Source organism: Lepidochelys olivacea (genome assembly GCF_965140295.1).
Source record: "Lepidochelys olivacea isolate rLepOli2 genome assembly, chromosome: 6".
Classification (NCBI taxonomy): domain Eukaryota; kingdom Metazoa; phylum Chordata; order Testudines; family Cheloniidae; genus Lepidochelys; species Lepidochelys olivacea.
The window spans coordinates 14003244-14021212 of NC_140416.1; the positions used below are offsets into that span (position 1 = coordinate 14003244).

The 17969-nt window shown below is 46.9% G+C and overlaps 1 pseudogene across 1 annotated transcript; it reads left to right on the plus strand.

The window, feature by feature from the left end:
* The first annotated feature begins 7209 nt into the window (after positions 1 to 7209).
* Positions 7210 to 16270, plus strand: LOC311522772 (NACHT, LRR and PYD domains-containing protein 3-like; annotated as a pseudogene). Its single transcript, XR_014714698.1, has 4 exons — positions 7210 to 7217; positions 7684 to 7950; positions 10718 to 10759; positions 14377 to 16270. The product of XR_014714698.1 is annotated as an NACHT, LRR and PYD domains-containing protein 3-like (transcript).
* The last annotated feature ends 1699 nt before the right edge of the window (positions 16271 to 17969 follow it).

The window sequence follows — 17969 nt, forward strand, 5'->3', positions numbered from 1 at the left end:
TAACAGATATTGTAAACACCATACAAACCTGGGATAAACCCTGGCTAGCAGTATTAGATGTAAAGGACATGTTCTTCATGGTCCCTTTGCAACCAGCTGACCAGGAAAGATTTGCTTTTACTTGGAAAGGTGTACAATACATTTTTACCCGAATGCCACAAGGGTTTAAACACTCACCCACTATTTGCCATGGGGCACTGGCAAAGGTCCTAGATGACCTTATACTGCCACACAATGTACAAACTGTGCAATATATTGATGACATCTTAATAGGTGGGAAAACCCCAGAAGAGGTACAGGAGGCTATGAATCAAATCAAAGGAGCACTAGAAGCCCTTAATTTAGAGTTACCAGCTGAGAAATGCCAAGGTCCCTCCCAAGAGATAAAATTCTTAGGTACTGTATGGATGGGAGGTAGGAGGTCTGTGCCTAATGACACTGTGCAAGAGCTAAATCAGGCACCCTCCCCTGAAAGTAAAGATCAATTGAGACAGATTTTGGGAACCCTGGGGTTTTGGAGAAAACATGTACCTGGCTTTGCCATTATAGCCAGACCATTGTACAATTTGTTAAAGAAAAGTGCTGCCTGGGAATGGGCTCCTGCCCATGAGGAAGCCCTCAGGCAACTGATAGGGGAGATACACACCTATCAGGCTCTGGGTCCCATACATCCTGAAGCCCCATTCCATTTGTACCTAACTGTGGGAGCCACTGGAATGTCTTATGCTCTCTGGCAAGAAAGTGACACTGCTCCCAGACGACCAATTCAGTTTGGTTCCAAGTCATGGCAAGGGTCACAGGCTAACTACACGCCTTATGAGAAGGTGCTTCTGGCAGCTTACACAGCCTTGAGAGAAACTGAGGAATTAACTCAGGATAAGGACATCACAATTCACACTCCTCTTCCAATCATTAAACCTATATTGGAAGGGAAAGAGTTACCACCTGGTGTAGCACAAAAGATGACTATCCAAAGATGGGCACTTTACATACACCACAGGGTAGGGAGTGCAGACACTGCACAAAACCCCACTATGATTCAGGAATCCCTATGGAAAGTAGGAATGCCTGATGAATACCGCCTACCACCACAGCAGTCTCCCATTAAGGATGCTGCCCCATTTGATCCTTCTAAGCCTGAGGGAGTATGGTTCACTGATGGCAGTGCCAGGCTGGTAAAAGGAAAATGGAAGGGAAAAGCTGCAGCAGTGCCTGCAGACACCTCTGCAGCACCCCTAACTGCTGAAATTGATGGGTCAGCACAACTTGCAGAATTGGCTGCAATTAAACTGGCCTGTGAAGCAGGAGCCACCGCAGTATATACGGACTCCTATGCGGTATGGGCAGGTGCCACTCAGTGGATCACTAACTGGAAAAATAACCACTGGGAAATAGGAGGTAAACCAGTCTGGGGACTGGAATACTGGAAGTGGTTATATCAGCATGCCCTGCAACAACCCCTGTCTATAGGACATGTCTCAGCTCATCAGAGGAATAATACCCCAGCTGCACAGTTAAACAATTTAGCCGATGCAGCTGCCCAGCTCTTTACCACACAAGTAGAATGGGAACGCTTATATTCATGGTTACATGATAATTTAGGACACACAGGAAGTGATGAGTTAGTGCCGCAAGCACATATCAGGGGGTGGCCTATCACCCACAGACAGGCTAGAGACCTGGTACAAGCCTGCACTATTTGTGCTGAGACTAGAAAACATATAGCAGAAGGACAAAGGTTTGCCAGGCTAAGAGATGGAAAAACACTATGGGCAACCTGGCAGGTCGACTATGTCGGACCACTGCCCACTACAAGGCAGAGGTGGAAATACATCTTGACTGGAGTAGAAATTGTTTCAGGGATTGGTTTTGCATATCCAACCCGATTGGCAACAGGGTTGTCCACAGTTATGGGACTAAACCGCTTAACAGCAATTGTCCCAATGCCTCAAGAAATCCAATCAGATAATGGTTCGCATTTTAAGAATAAACTTGTAAGGGAATGGACCCTTAACCATGGAGTCCAATGGACCTTCCACCTTCCATATCGACCTCAATCTAATGGCATGGTCGAGCGCTGGAATGGGTTGCTAAAGAATCATTTGAAGCCTACTGATGGCACATGGGGAGACAGACTGGACGAAGTGGTGCAGAGATTAAACAACAGACAGACTCCTACAGGAAGTCCAATCAGCAGGGGATTCTTCCCTACAGGGAAAGCTATCTCCCCTGCCAGAACACCACTGCACAGTTCCAAGTATGCTCCCGGAGATACTGTTGTGATTAAACACCCAGCCCTGGGAACCTTTACCTGCGTTTTGCACGCCTATAAAGAGAAAGGTGTATGGAGTGCCTTAAATGCTGATAAAAGGCTAATAACCATTACAGAGGCTTGGATCGCATCCAAGACCGGCTGACCATGTGATTTATTGCAGGAATGGTCCCATCGTTCCGAGCAACCTGCCAGCTAACCTGTCAGCAAAATGGATCATGCAGCAGACCTGTTTGATCACTAGAGACTACTATGGACTGTTGATATATTTGCCATTACTTATAATAGCAGGTGTAATTTTTGCTTTTGGTTTTAAAATAAGTTTTTTAGCTAGAACACGACCCACCAGAGATATGTTCCTGCAAGCCCTCATGATCCTTTTGTTGGCTCCAGTCACCTTGGCAATACCAGAACATCCTCTTCGGGGAGCAATCCAAACCATCGCCTCAGCTGCTGGTGCTACAAATTGCTGGATGTGCACCTTGCTAGATTCAACCAATGCACTGGGACTTGAATTTGTACCACTACATGCAGTGGCTGAGAATGGACAAACCTCATGGATGCAATGGTTAGCTCAACACTTGGGATTCTCCCTCTCCCCGTTTTTACATTCGGTTGTGAATACTGTTTTAACCATTTTAATTATTGTAATTGTTTTTTGTGTAACTTTATGTATTATGAAGCGTTTGATTCAAACTGCTCTTTCCTCCACGCAAATCAGATACCTAGAGCTAAAAAGGGATCCTAACCAATTCCGCGAACCCTCATCCTCTAATTTGGTTGTTGGGTATTTCTAGATTTCCCCAAGGAGGGCAAGAGGTGCTGGCATCACCGCCACCTTGCAATCTGGGATGTAGTGTGGTGCATCAGGGGGTGGAATGTAGCCAGACAGCCAGCCCCCCCTCTCAGACCAGCATTGCTGGAAACACAGGAGGAAGCAGGAACAGGGCACTTAACATATATTCCAGCACAGCCTTTGAAGCTGTGAAAGCACAGGTGTGCTGCTACAATGTGCCTCTGGGAACAGATACAACGATTAAGCTCACAGCAGGCAGAGGCCCTGTGACAGACATGGCTGTTAGCCCCTACTAAATAGCGTGATGCACACACACCAACATCCTAGGTGGGAAAATATTTACCCTGATAAAAGAAATGTCCAGTAGTCGAAACTTATTGTTTCTCTCCTTTGCAAGTGTAAACTACTCTTGCGAAAGCTGGCGTCACCCCGACAGACCAGCCTCAATTTGGCATAAGAAAGGAGAAAGAGAATAAAGGAGTACAGAGGTATAAGTAGGGGACCTACAGCACCATGATTTTTGAGTGCTTTTCACTATCTATCTGCTGGTCAGATAAGTGACAGCCTCCCAAGGCTTCTGCAGCTAAGAGGGTCCCTACGCCTTGTCCCTTATTCGTCTTTCCGCGGAATTGAGTGACCGATCCTGGCTTGGCACCGCTGGAATCGAGAGATGCAAGGAGGGTAAGAAGCACCCACACCTGATCTCCTATCTTTAGTGTACACATATTTTGAAATAGAGCTCTATACTTTGTTTTCTTTCTTTGGGATTGTGGCTTCAGTTTTGTAACTTGTTTGTGTGTGTAACATCTCTACATTTAAATAAGTAGGCACTAGCAATTTTGTAACCACATGATTAGAATCTAGCTTAATAAATTTTTGGTAACCATTTATGCATAAGCCTGACTTGTTTTCTCTGGTTTACTGTAAAGCAGCCAACACAATTAAAGAACCTCAGCCGTTTTGGCTCTAAAGCCTGGCCATTAGGTGAGAGTACTAAGAGCCTAGCGTTGAGTTGTGCCGCCTCCACGGGGCAAACTCTTGGGGCACCTGTCAGTCAATCCTGGCTGCCCGCTGCGAAGGAGCTCTGAGCTCTAGCAGTTAAAGTCACGGGTGTGGAGAGGCTCTTAGTGCTGCCATTGGGGCACCTGTCAGTCAGTATTGACTGCCCGCTGCGAAGGAGCTCTGAGCTCTAGCAGTTAAAGGCACGGGTGGTTAGGACCTTGGGGCATCCGTCAGCCTAGCCCGGGCTGCCCGCCGCGAAGGGACAGTGCGTCCTAGCGGTTAAAGTCACGGATGGTATAAACGGGCATAGCTGGCACCTCACCAAACATCCTTGGCCGTCGGCTAACAACCACCTAGAAATTAACGAGTCTGCTACAGCCTTAGCTAAGGGCCATGTGGCTTTTAGCTCATGCAGTGGAGGCTCACTCAATAAGATCCCAGGTTCAATCCTGTCTGCCAACAACTGGGGTCTGTCGGCGTTACAAGGGGGGGGGGGGGGGCAGGGCTCGTCCGGGATTTCAACTGGGAAGTCTCTGAAGCTCGGTGCATGCTTCCTCAGCTAGGGGAAGTGTGTAACCCACACACCTCATGGATGTGGTGCTTTGTCCCCTCAAGACCACTTAGAGATGAATGAGTCTGCTACAGCCTTAGCTAAGGGCCATGTGGCTTTTAGCTCATGCAGTAGAAGCTCATACACTAAACACCAGGGGTCCCAGGTTCGATCCTGCCCACCGACATCTGTTGGTGTTATACCTGCAACTGACATCTATTGGAGCCATGGTTTGAACATATAACATGCTTTAAAATGGTAAATACTCTGGAAATTCAGGCCCCAGGTAACCCAAGTTGAGCTCCCAAAATGAGTGGACACCTGAACATTTCAGCCTTAATTTCCGTGCCTCAAATGGCGATAACACAGATATTATTCGAATCCCCAGGAGTTTGGATAACTGAGAGGCAGGGGCATGGCCCCTTTCACTCAATTCCAGGACAGCGGGACTGCAGAGGGCTCCCTGCTCTGTGGCAGGCCCAGTGACATCTCATCCCTGCAGGCACAAGGTGCAGGGAAGGCTGCAGTCCTGGCGGGGCAGAGCAGAGTCCTGGCCAGGCGTCTCTGCGCTGCTCCCCATGGACTGTAGCCTCCCTTCTGCACCCTGCACCTGGAGGGATCAGGTGTCAATGGCCCCGTGGCAGCGCAGGGAGCTCTCTGCAGGCCTAGGCCGTCGTGGCCCTGCTCACTCATTCTTGTGATCGTTCCCTCCATTCCCTGAGCTGCCACAGGGCCGGTGACACCTGATCCCTGCAGGCGCAAGGTCTCTGCTCTGTTACCTCTGCATTATCTGACTCCCTTCCTTGTCCCCTAGCCTGAGATACATGCTTCCGAGGGGGCGTGTCTCAGGCTGGGGGACAAGGCAGGGATTGGGATCATGCAGCGGTTCAGACGACAGGGTTTTGGATAAAAGGGAGAACACGGCATGTGTATAAGAGCCGTTCCTGAAGGAGGTGTCCTGGGGAGTGTGTCTGGGCTGGAGGTGCGAGCACAGGCTCATGGACGCAATAGGAGACCAAGCAGAGAGAGGAGCCATCGTACCCACATCACCAATCTCAACCACTGCTGCAGAGACCTCATCTGTTACCTTAGTCACTCTATGTGGAGGTTTGATACGAGCAAATCCAGGCCCCTCATGTAGGGACCCATGTACTGGTGACCTCCTGGCATTCTTCCCAGCCCCTCCGTCCTTTTCAGCAGAGACTCTGTCCTTGGCCAGATCCTCAGCTGGTGTAAATGTGGGTGTCTCCATTGATGTCAGCAGAGCTGTGCTGACTTACCCCAGCTGAGGATCAGAGCCCTGCTGTCAAACCAGGCAGAAGCCCCCCATTCTCTGGTCATCCTAAGCGGAGTGGGACCCGTGGATTCCTTGTCACCATTCTTCTCATTTCTCAGCTGAAATGAACGGTGAACGTCCTGTTTCCACTTCTCAGCGGGGACAGGAGTTTCTGGGAGCTGCAAACGCAGACAGCAAACGTGATACATTTTTATTGTAACTGAAACCACAATGAGAACACAAAGCCCCAAATGGTGCCGGTGTGTGAGCCAGCAGTGGGGGCCTTGCACCCAAAGAGGAGCAAATCTTCGAGGGAATAAAGGAGCTTGCCCCAGAAAGGCAATGGCAATAAAGAATCTCACAGGAGTGTGTCAGAAACGCCTCCTCCCTTCCGTGACTTATCAAGCAGCAACTTCCTCCTGAGTAACTGTAAAAGAGACTTGTAAAGCTGTTTCGTGGTCACTTTGCAACCTTATGAAATTCCTGGTCCATGAAGATCCACTTCTGCTTCCTTAATTTTTTTTTAAAAAACCCTGTTTTCATTACTTTTAATTTAAAACAGCGACTCCACCCCCCTCAGAGAAAAACCAGAGTGAGAGGGACTGAAGCCCCACCCCCTACTATTTGTATATTGAGCAGATGCAGGGAGCATTCTCCACTCTCTGCCTCACGCTTTACTTTATACATTGTTTGTTGTCTTGGTTTAACTTCTACACACCTTTGAATCTGGGTATTTTATTGTCTCCCAATACAGAGTGTGTGGGAGAGGAAGAGATGGACGAGTTTGTGGTGTCACTATTCACAGGAAACAGTTGTGCAAACTGCTGAAGCCAAAGGGGCATGTCCAAAAGGCAAGTTTCCAGGAAAAATAAAAAAACAGAAGAAAAGAGGGGTGTGTGTGTGTGTATAATTAGTACTAGGAAGGTTCCGGGAGGGGGAAGAGGGCTGCTATAGAAATTCAGGGAGCTCTGAAGGTCAGCTTTAACTGGAAATGTGTTACTTTTCCTTTACTGCAGTAATAAACTTTGAGCAAATTGTTTCCTTTTCCTCTTTCTAGATTCTCTGGGTGCCTGTGTTTGAGCATTGCGAAGACTGAGAGAACAAATCAGCTGAGGGTTACCAGCTGTTGTTTCCAATAGCCGTCTGGCTAACGGTAAATAAATCATTCTCTGGGGATAGGCTACTTCTAATTTGAACACGATACAGTTTATACAGTTGTGGGACCTGTCAGAATGGGCCCGAGTCAGTATGTCAGAAGTTACCATTGCTACCCTTCACCTTGCTGCTCTGATATCCAACACCCTCCTGAGGCCATGGAAAGGTAACTGGGTCTCAGTACACAGGTCCTGATGTTCCAGGACCGTGATGTACGGACCCCAGACGGCCTTGGGCTGTTTTCTGAAATATTTTAAATTGGCGGGCGGCGGGGGGGGGGGGGGATCCCAACTCTGTGCTCTGAAATCCATTTGGATGATAAATACTATTATTATAGCACCTTTCATCCCCAGTCCTCAACAGCCTTTACAGATATTAACTGAGCTGCACCCCGCCCCTGCGTGCTAGAACTGTGTGATTATCCCCACTTTACAAAGGGGGAAAATGAGGCACAGAGAGACAATGTCCAGTGAGTCCTTTGTGAGGCAAAGCACCGAGGAGTTATGAGCCCCAAGGTTAAGCTGCTTTCTTCTGCATGGGAAATATTGTGATTATTCCATATTAATTATTTACAGCAATTTATTTGGATTTTAGTTTTCTTTCCTGATACTCAGGGATGGGAATTGAAGCAGCAGAATCAGTGACCTGCTCTTACAAGCCCTCGACGACCTTTCTCAGGAAGACTTGAAAATATTTAAAGACAAACTATCACACTCTGACTTTGAAGGGAAATGTAATATCCCACGGGGTCGGCTGGAGAATGCCGACAGGATAAATATTAAGAACCTTCTGATGAAATTCTATGGGTGGAGACACTGCAGTAGATGTAACCATAGACATTTTCACTCAGATCAATCTCACAGATTCTGCTGCTAAACTCAGAGAAGGAAGAGAAAAAGGTAGGAAACCTAAAGTTACTGTAAAACCCGAGAGTCTCCCACAGGGCAGCAGCAGCAGGAGCAGAAGGAGAAAGAGGGTGATGGCAAGAATGACAAATTCTGAATCCCAGCAGGAAGCCTGGAGGACTCAGAGTAGTGATGCCCCCAGTGGGCCAGATTCTCTCACCTGCTCCACTCCCTTTTCACCACTCAGCTGGCTCAAGGGGAGCAGAGACAGCCTGTAACTCTCCATCTGAGGAAATCCCCAGTGTGGGGGTGTCCCCAGTCGGTGTAGAGCCAACAGAGCAGTGCAGAGTGCCATGGACAGAGAAAGGTGGGGAGGAGTGGTGACTGGTGTGCATCCCCAGCTGCAGCACCATTCTTTGGGGACCAGTGGCATCTGGGCACAAGTTAGAACAGCCCCCAGGCTGCTCTAGCCTGTGCTAGGGCTGGGACAGAGAATCAAGGATCTGTAACTAAAAGCTGATCACAGCAGAGAGGCTGGCCCAATATGTTATCCCCCAAATAGCCGACTGACCCCAGGAGACATTTCTGGGGTTCCAGGCAGGAATTTTAATTAAAAATAGCCTTGGAGATAAAGAAACAAGTTCAGTGCAATACAAACAGCCAAGGAGCCAGCAAATCTGGAGATCTGCAGTTCCTAAGGCCCCAGGCTGCTTTTCAGTGTCTCAAAGTGTAATAGCCAGTGCCTATGGGCAGCCATGCAGGTGAGGCAGTGTTAGAATCCATGTGCTCTGTGATGGAACTAAACTCAAATCCTGTTACAGTCATTCCTGTTCCTCTCCCTTGTTCCCCACGGTGACAGAGCAGCTTAGCTGGGTTGGTTCTGCCTGGGGTCCCTGGGATGGAACGCTCCAGGGCTGGCAGCGGGGCTCTCCCTAGAGGCCTTTGGCATTCACTCCCCTGGACAATCCCCCAGGGGGAGAGTTTAGCAGCCTCCAGAGCGCAAGGCAGGGGGCGATTCATTTGTTTTAAGCTGTGAGCTCTTTCAAGCAGATAATCTTTCTTTTATACACATGTACAGGGACTAGTATGGGGCCCTGATCACTGACTGGGGCTCTATCTCCTACCAGCACACAAACAATGAATAATGTAGGTCTTTATTTTTGAGATGTGGGCAGAGGGTACTTTATTCCCTGAGTTATTAACAGATGCTTGGCAAAAGTAATGAAAACGCTGTACAGACTATTCTTGTGGTCTATACAGCTATATTTTTTGTAAAGCAGCATCTAATTGAGCTGGGCAAAGAGCATAATATAAACATTTAATATAGTAACTAATTTGGGATTGGGGAAAGGCCCCCTTAATCCACCCCAGTGCCTCCATCTTCATTATAATTGTCCCAAATAAAAATTTCCCTCTGCCAACCCTCAGTGTCTGTCTTAGATCCCTAGAGTTGGAAAGGATCTCCTGAGCCATCTCGCCCATCCCCTGAACTAGGGCAGAATTGTCCTCTAGATGGACCTTTTAATTGTTTAATCTAATCTGCTTTGGAAATGACTGTTTCTAAGGGGATTCCCTCTTGGTAGCATATAAGCCTGTTTCTTAGCCTGAGATAGAATTCTGGATTTGACTTTTGATACTTTTACATCCTTACTAATATGTGTGAAGGACAAAGAAACCATGAGCTGCATTTCCCACAACCAGCTGGATTTGTTAGGATAATGGGAAGAGATAAGGGACAGAGCTAAAGTGTTACAGGCTATGGTGGGAGTGTAATATATGAGCATACACTGGAAGGCTGCCTGGCTTCTCTCTCAAGCGAAGATCAAGCAACTGGTTAGGAGGGTCCAGGGGAGATGGGGGCGTGGGGGCAGGCATAAGAAACACTAAAAGCCAAAGGAAAGCCTGGCCTTGGCCAGAACAAAACCTCACTCCTTACCCCTCCCATGGGATACAGAAGGGATAGGATGAAGCCCCCAGACTCACGACCCCCTAAAACAGAACATGACCATGAGGTGTAAGAGGTGGGACTAGGGGCATGTTCAGCAGTATATTTAGGCCTGCTAAGAAGGAGGAGGGGGAGGTGGGAATAGGGGAATGGGATCTGGGGAAGGGGAACATGGGGTAAAGGCTCTGGGGCGTCAGAGCCGGGGAGGGGGGATGCGGTGTAAAGGCTCTGCAGCATCAGAGCCAGGAAGGGGGACGCAGGGTAAATGTTCTGTGGCGTCAGAGCTGGGAAGGGGACATGGGGTAAACTCTCTGCGGTGTCGCAGCTGGGAAGGGGGACATGGGGTAAAGGCTCTGCGGCGTCAGAGCTGGGAACAGAACACTGGGGAACAGACTCTATCGGTGTATAGAGATAAGCCCGACTGGTGTGAAGGGCTTCAGAATATGCTTGCTTGGAAACTAACCCCAATAAACATGGCATTGTCTGCGCTTAGGACTTCTGGTCTTTTTGCTTCTTTCCGTCTGCGTGACAAGCACTAGGGGAGAGGGCGAAGGGGAAGCCCTCTATTGCCTCTCCCGAATTGACTCTTTGTTCTGTGTTTCCCTGAGGATGTAGCCTGCTCCTTATGGGAGGCGCTAAGTGCGGATGAATCATGAGTAGAATCAGGCAGAGAGGTCACACAGACAGAACTCCCGTTACAGTATTTCACAAACAGCACTTCGTTAAATGTCTGCCGGTAGCAGTGCTGTTGTCAGGGATTACCGTTTAGTGCAAGATGCAAATGCATCATTCCATCACTAGATGGCTCTATACACAATATAAATGCACTTGTACTAAAATTATTTCAATGTTATTTATATGTATCTTCCCTTTCAGATTTGCATCCAAAAGAAAAACCATCAGAGTTGTCTGCAAAAGGTATGTGGTGCCTACGTGGGAAGTTACCCCAGAACCGTGGTTGGCTACCTATTCAATTGCATGCTTTCCTGGAGCTATCCCCAGGACACCCAAAGTTATACACTAACAAAATCTCAATGCCTTTCCAGATGATACCATTAGTACAGGGCTTCCCATCTATTCCCCAGACTAGGCACGATCATGACTACAGCTCCCAAAGGCAACACTGTAAAGATTTTATGGTGACTAAGGTAATAGCACTAGAGGTGAAGAGCATTCCCTAGGGTTTAATCGGTAGCAGCTGGCATCAATCCTCAAAGTATCCTTGTGTTGCTGCTGCTCTTGTCGCTGCCTTGTTTTTTTTAACACAGAACAAGATAAACTCTCAGGAAGGGGAGAGTAAAGTGCTGCAAAGAGAGAAAATGCAGCCTCTGTCTCTGGTGCTGACTGGCAGCCTCCCTCTGGGCATCACAAAATGGGGAGCTGGGCATCACAAAATGGGGAAGAGATGGCCAGCCCTCTGTGGAGATAGAGGTAGTTAGGGACCATTTAGAAAAGCTGGACCTTCACAAGTCCATGGGGCCGGACGAGTTGCATCCGAGAGTGCTGAAGGAATTGGCGGCTGTGATTGCAGAGCCATTGGCCATTATCTTTGAAAACTCGTGGCGAACCGGGGAAGTCCCGGATAACTGGAAAAAGGCTAATGTAGTGCCAATCTTTAAAAAAGGGAAGAAGGAGGATCCTGGGAACTACAGGCTAGTCAGCCTCACCTCAGTCCCTGGAAAAATCATGGAGCAGGTCCTCAAAGAATCAATCCTGAAGCACTTACATGAGAGGAAAGTGATCAGGAACAGCCAGCATGGATTCACCAAGGGAAGGTCATGCCTGACTAATCTAATCGCCTTTTATGATAAGATTACTGGTTCTGTGGATGAAGGGAAAGCAGTGGATGTATTGTTTCTTGACTTTAGCAAAGCTTTTGACACGGTCTCCCACAGTATTCTTGTCAGCAAGTTAAGAAAGTATGGGCTGGATGAATGCACTATAAGGTGGGTAGAAAGCTGGCTAGATTGTCGGGCTCAGCGGGTAGTGATCAATGGCTCCATGTCTGGTTGGCAGCCGGTATCAAGTGGAGTGCCCCAAGGGTCGGTCCTGGGGCCGGTTTTGTTCAATATCTTCATAAATGATCTGGAGGATGGTGTGGATTGCACTCTCAGCAAATTTGCGGATGATACTAAACTGGGAGGAGTGGTAGATACGCTGGAGGGGAGGGATAGGATACAGAAGGACCTAGACAAATTGGAGGATTGGGCCAAAAGAAATCTGATGAGGTTCAATAAGGATAAGTGCAGGGTCCTGCACTTAGGACGGAAGAACCCAATGCACAGCTACAGACTAGGGACCGAATGGCTAGGCAGCAGTTCTGCGGAAAAGTACCTAGGGGTGACAGTGGACGAGAAGCTGGATATGAGTCAGCAGTGTGCCCTTGTTGCCAAAAAGGCCAATGGCATTTTGGGATGTATAAGTGGGGGCATAGCGAGCAGATCGAGGGACGTGATCGTTCCCCTCTATTCGACATTGGTGAGGCCTCATCTGGAGTACTGTGTCCAGTTTTGGGCCCCACACTACAAGAAGGATGTGGATAAATTGGAGAGAGTCCAGCGAAGGGCAACAAAAATGATTAGGGGTCTGGAACACATGACTTATGAGGAGAGGCTGAGGGAGCTGGGATTGTTTAGCCTGCAGAAGAGAAGAATGAGGGGGGATTTGATAGCTGCTTTCAACTACCTGAAAGGGGGTTCCAAAGAGGATGGCTCTAGACTGTTCTCAATGGTAGCAGATGACAGAACGAGGAGTAATGGTCTCAAGTTGCAGTGGGGGAGGTTTAGATTGGATATTAGGAAAAACTTTTTCACTAAGAGGGTGGTGAAACACTGGAATGCGTTACCTAGGGAGATGGTAGAATCTCCTTCCTTAGAGGTTTTTAAAGTCAGGCTTGACAAAGCCCTGGCTGGGATGATTTAACTGGGAATTGGTCCTGCTTCGAGCAGGGGGTTGGACTAGATGACCTTCTGGGGTCCCTTCCAACCCTGATATTCTATGATTCTATGATTCTTGGAGAATCACAGGCCCAGCACATGGTCGGATCAGCCGTGCTGGGTACATCTACACTGCAAGAAATGACCCATGGTAGGTCTGGGTCAGCTGACTTGGGCTCATGGGGCTCGGACTGCAGGGTTATAAAACTGCAGCAGAGATGTTTGGGCTCAGGCTGGAGCCTGGCCTCTAAGACTCTCCCCCTCTCTTGGGGTCTCTGGGTTTGGGCTGAAACCTGGGCTCTGACATCTACACTGCAGCTTTATAGCCCTGAAACCCGAGCCCCGCAAGCCTGAGTCAGCTGTAGACATCCCCTGGGACCTGCCAAACTTTTACCAGAGTCGGGCTGTTTGAGGCGTTTCCTTTAAGTCCCTCTGGGGTCTCAGGCTCACAGCAGCATTGTGAAAGGTGGAGGAAGGGATAGATAGAAACATGATGGAAGGAAAAGGACATCAGAAACCTCCCAGGTGCTGTCCAGCATTTAGCTAAAACCAGTGGAGACGGTGGTGGCATCATTTGGTTCCCTCTCTCTGGCTTGGTCTGGTTGGGACATCTTTCAGGATCTGGATGCTGAAGGCCCAGTAGTGTCATGGTGGATCCCAGGAGATGGCAAGAACTGCAGCCATGATGGCAAAGCTCACCCCTCTTCCAATCCACATGTCCCATTTAGTGACCTCCAGACAAACCATGTCCAAAACAGGTGGCAACCTCATTCCAACCAAATTAGCTATAACTTTAGCCATTTCAATTACAAACATTTCCTCTGACTTCTAGAATCTCTCAGCTCTTTGTCATGGCAACTCATGGGGTCAGGAGAAGCCTTGCAGACCTCTTAGCACAGCTCTTCTAGCTTAAACAATGTAGTTTGTACCCATCACTTTAGTTAACTCTTATTGACTTTTACAAACAATCGTATGTCATGGGCTGGGCTGGACTCTTGTTATCATGGACAACTTATAATACAGACTTGTGCATAAAGTCCCTCTGGGTCAGTGCTGATCCAATGCACCAGCCTGGTGCTGGGGGACACTCTGCTGCTAGGGGCACATCTCATAAGTGAGGAAGGTAACTGGAGGTACCAAGTTGTGGTAATTAAGGATCCTATCACACACCCTTTTTCAAATGCGTGTGTCCTGGCCAAACTTATTTGGGTGGGAAGAATGTAACTTCACAAAACAGTTTCAGTTGCATATGAGAGTCTCCTCCTCTTTGTGCCTTAACTTGTATGTACCATTGCTGTGCACTGTGAAACAATTGCCAGGTTTCACTCAAGAGGTGGCTGCATTTCAGTGAGAGATGAAGTGATGCCTACAGCCTTTGCTCACAGGAATAATTTCAATAAGGCGACTTACAAGAGTAAGGGCTGCAGGAGCAGGCCCATAGTTAAGTGAGATCAGAATTTTCTATGAGGAAAGATGCAACTCAACTTGAGGTACTATTATGATTAAAACAGATTTTTTTTTGTAGCTGATTAACGATAAATCTGTTTTTCCCCTAAACTTCTAGTTCAGTGTTTCTAATGTCCCATGTTGCTGATTCAGATTACAGGAAGAAGTATAAAGAAGATATTCAAAAGAAATACAGAGTAATAAAAGACATGAACAGTCGTTTTGGAGAGAATGTGATACTGAACACAAGATACACAAAGCTCACTATTGTAGACAAATCTCGTCATGCAAAAGAGAGAGAACATGCAATAATGGCCATGGGGCGGAGACATGCAGAAATCATGACCAAACAAGCTCGTTCTGTGATCACCACGGACACCCTATTCAAACCCGAAGAAGATGGACAAACGCCACATGTTGTTGTGCTGCTGGGAGCTGTGGGGATTGGAAAAACAATGACAGCAAGAAAGATCATGTGTGACTGGGCAGCTGGAGAAATCTATAATGAAAAGTTTGATTATGTTTTCTAATAAATTGTAGGAAAATGAACTGTCTTACTAAGCAGGGAAGTGTAGCTGACCTGATTTGTAAAAATTGTCCTAATTCTAATACACCAGTTAGTGAGATTTTGGTGAAACCAGAAAATTCCTGTTCATCACTGATGGGTTTGATGAACTGAGATTTTCCCTTGATCAGTCAGAAGATAACCTGTGCTCTGATCCCTGGGAGATGAAACCAGTGGAAATCATATTGAGCAGTTTATTTAGGAAAATAGTTCTTCCCACATCCCACTTTCTGATCACTATGAGACCAACTACTTTGGAGAAACTCAGGCAGTGTTTGGAGTGTTCACGTTATGCAGAGATCCTGGGGTTTTCTGAAGCTGAGAGGGAGGAATATTTCCACAAGTTCTTTGGAAATGAGAGGCAAGCAAGACAAGCTTTATGATTTGTGAAAGAAAATGAAATTCTCTTCACCATGTGCTTTGTCCCCATAGTATGTTGGATCATCTGCACTGTTGTCAAACAACAGCTTGAAAAAGGTGAGGATCTTGCACAAACTTAAAAAACAGTCACTGGAGAGTACATGCTCTATCTTTCCAGTTTAGTCAAGCCCCTCAGCAACAATATGAAGCAACACCTACAAGCTAACTTGAGGGGACTTTACTCCTTGGCTGCTGATGGAATCTGGAAGTGAAAGATACTGTTTGAAGAAGAAGAAATCAAGATGTTGGGCTTAGATCAGGCAGACTCTCTCCCCCTCTTTTTGAATGAGAACATTTTTTAAAAAGACATTGACTGTGAATGTCTTTACAGCTTCATTCACTTGAGTTTCCAAGAGTTTTTTGCAGCTATGTTCTATGTGCTAGAGGAAGATGCGGGAACAACAAAAGATTCAGGGACTCCTAAGAAAGATGTAAAAACATTATTAGAAAACTATGGAAACTCTAGAAATTATTTAATGTTAACAGTGCGATTCCTGTTTGGGCTCTTAAATGAAGAAAGAATGAAAGACCTAGAGAAAATATTCAGCAGTAAAATTTCACCTAAAATTAAGCCAGATTTACTGAAGTGGGTTCCAACAAAAAAACAAACCAATTCATCTTTTCCTTCTGTGTATGATGAGCTGATGTCTGAACTTGAGGAGTTTCACTGCTTGTATGAGATCCAAGAAGAAAATTTTGTGACAAGTGCATTGGAACATCTCACAGAACTACACATAAGTTGAAATGAACTTACCCAAATGGATCAAATGGTTCTTTCATTCTGTGTAAAGCATTGTCATAGACTCGAGACATTTCTTATATCTGAATGTTCATTTAGATTTGAAGACCATGCAGAAGAAGAGCTCCCAAGATCAACAAAGTGGCTATATCAGTAAGTATTACCTGAACTAAAAAAATCAGTTTTTTAACAGCTGAAATATGTTATTCTGCATAGACGAAAGACTTTTTCCCTGTGCATTGAGCTTGAGGTGTTCCACTGTTTGTACAAGACCCAAGAAGAACACTTGGTGAAAACTGTACTGCCTTGTTTCACTACAATAGAGTTATGTGGAAAGCTATTTATCCAAATGGATATTGTGGTTCTTTCATTCAGGTTTTTTTGTTGTTTTTTTTTCGTTTGTTTGTTTTTTGTTGTTGTTTTTAAAGAAAAAAGTAACCAGGACAGCCATTTTAGACTTGATTCTGACTAACAGGGAGGAATAAGTTCTGAATCTGAAGGTTAAAGGCAGTTTGAGTGAGAGGGATCATGGAATGATTGATTTCATGATTCTAAGGAAAGGAAGGAGTGAGAGCAGCAGAATAAAGACATTGGACTTCAGAAAAGCCGACTTTAACACACATAAAGAACTGGTTTGTAAGCTCCTCTGGGAAGAAAATCTAGGGGATAAAGGAGTTCAGGAGAGCTGGCAAAGAGACAACATTAAAGGCACAATGGCAAACTATCCTGACGCCAAGGAAAAATAGGAAGAATACTAAGAGGCCACTATGCCTCCATCAGGAGCTCTTTAATGACCTGAAAATCAAAAAGGAGTCCTACAAAAAGAGAAAAGATGAACAAATGGCTCAGAAGTAGTACAAAAGAATAGCACAGCCATTTAGGGACAAAATCAGAAAGGCTAAGGCACAAAAAGAGTTATACCTAGCAAAGAACATAAAAGGCAATAAAAGGAGGCAATTCAATTTTTAATACTCCTCCCAATTTTTACATGTAGCTACTAATTCAGACTTAACTCTGTGGGTGGGTGGGTGGGTGGGTGTGTGAGAGAGAGAGAGAGAGACTCACCACCACGTGGGTCTCACCAGCGCACCAAACAGTGCTGCAGCCGTGGGGGATATTCTGGGGGCAGTGCCCAGACTGCGCGGTGAGAGTCTGATGGGACGCAAGCTGTGGCAATGTTGAATGAAGTTCAGGGCACTGCTGGAGTTCACTGCCCAAACCACCGGCTGTGTGTTGTGCTGTAACTACCCTATGGGGACCCTGCTGGACCATGTAAATACACTCTCGGTACCTCGATCATGTGGGCAGCAGGGTCCACATGGGATGTAAGAGCGCCATACGCAACATGTGGCTTTGGTGTTGAATCCAGAACATCAGACCCACTGACGACAGCTGCAGCTTGCCTCCTGTCCCACCCTAACTGCACCGTGTAGGGGGGAGAAACTGGAGGGCAGGAGGAGGCAGTGGTGGAGGAGGAGAAAGGGAACAGGACAGAGGAGAGAGAAGAGGAAGAGGATCATCCCAGGATGGGCCCAGGCTCAGGACTGGCCAAGGCAATTAAGGGCCCTAGGTGGCATAGGAGGGCAGCTTTCCTAGCACCAATCTTCCCTTTCTCCCATTTTGGGGGTGGAGGGTCGCGGTGCAATGAGGGGGGGTAGCCCCCCTTGGCCATAGACAGGGAGGGGAGTGGGGAGAGGTCCTAGTATCTGCAGGGGAAGGGTGGGGAGAGAGAAGTCCTAGTTTCTGGACGAAGAAGTGCCCATGGAAAGGAATACCCTCAGGGGCTGTCATGCCAATGGGAGCACTGTGATGTATCTGTGCATGTCCAGAGTAAAGAAACTCCTTGTAGACAACACTGACATCAGTGAAGGGAGCAAAGATAAGCACTGCTTCCTCTCTGTATTTCTGGTTTCAGAGTAGCAGCCGTGTTAGTCTGTCTTTGCAAAAAGAAAAGGAGGACTTGTGGCACCTTAGAGCATAATTTATTTATTTATTTAACCGATTTATTTGAGCATAAGCTTT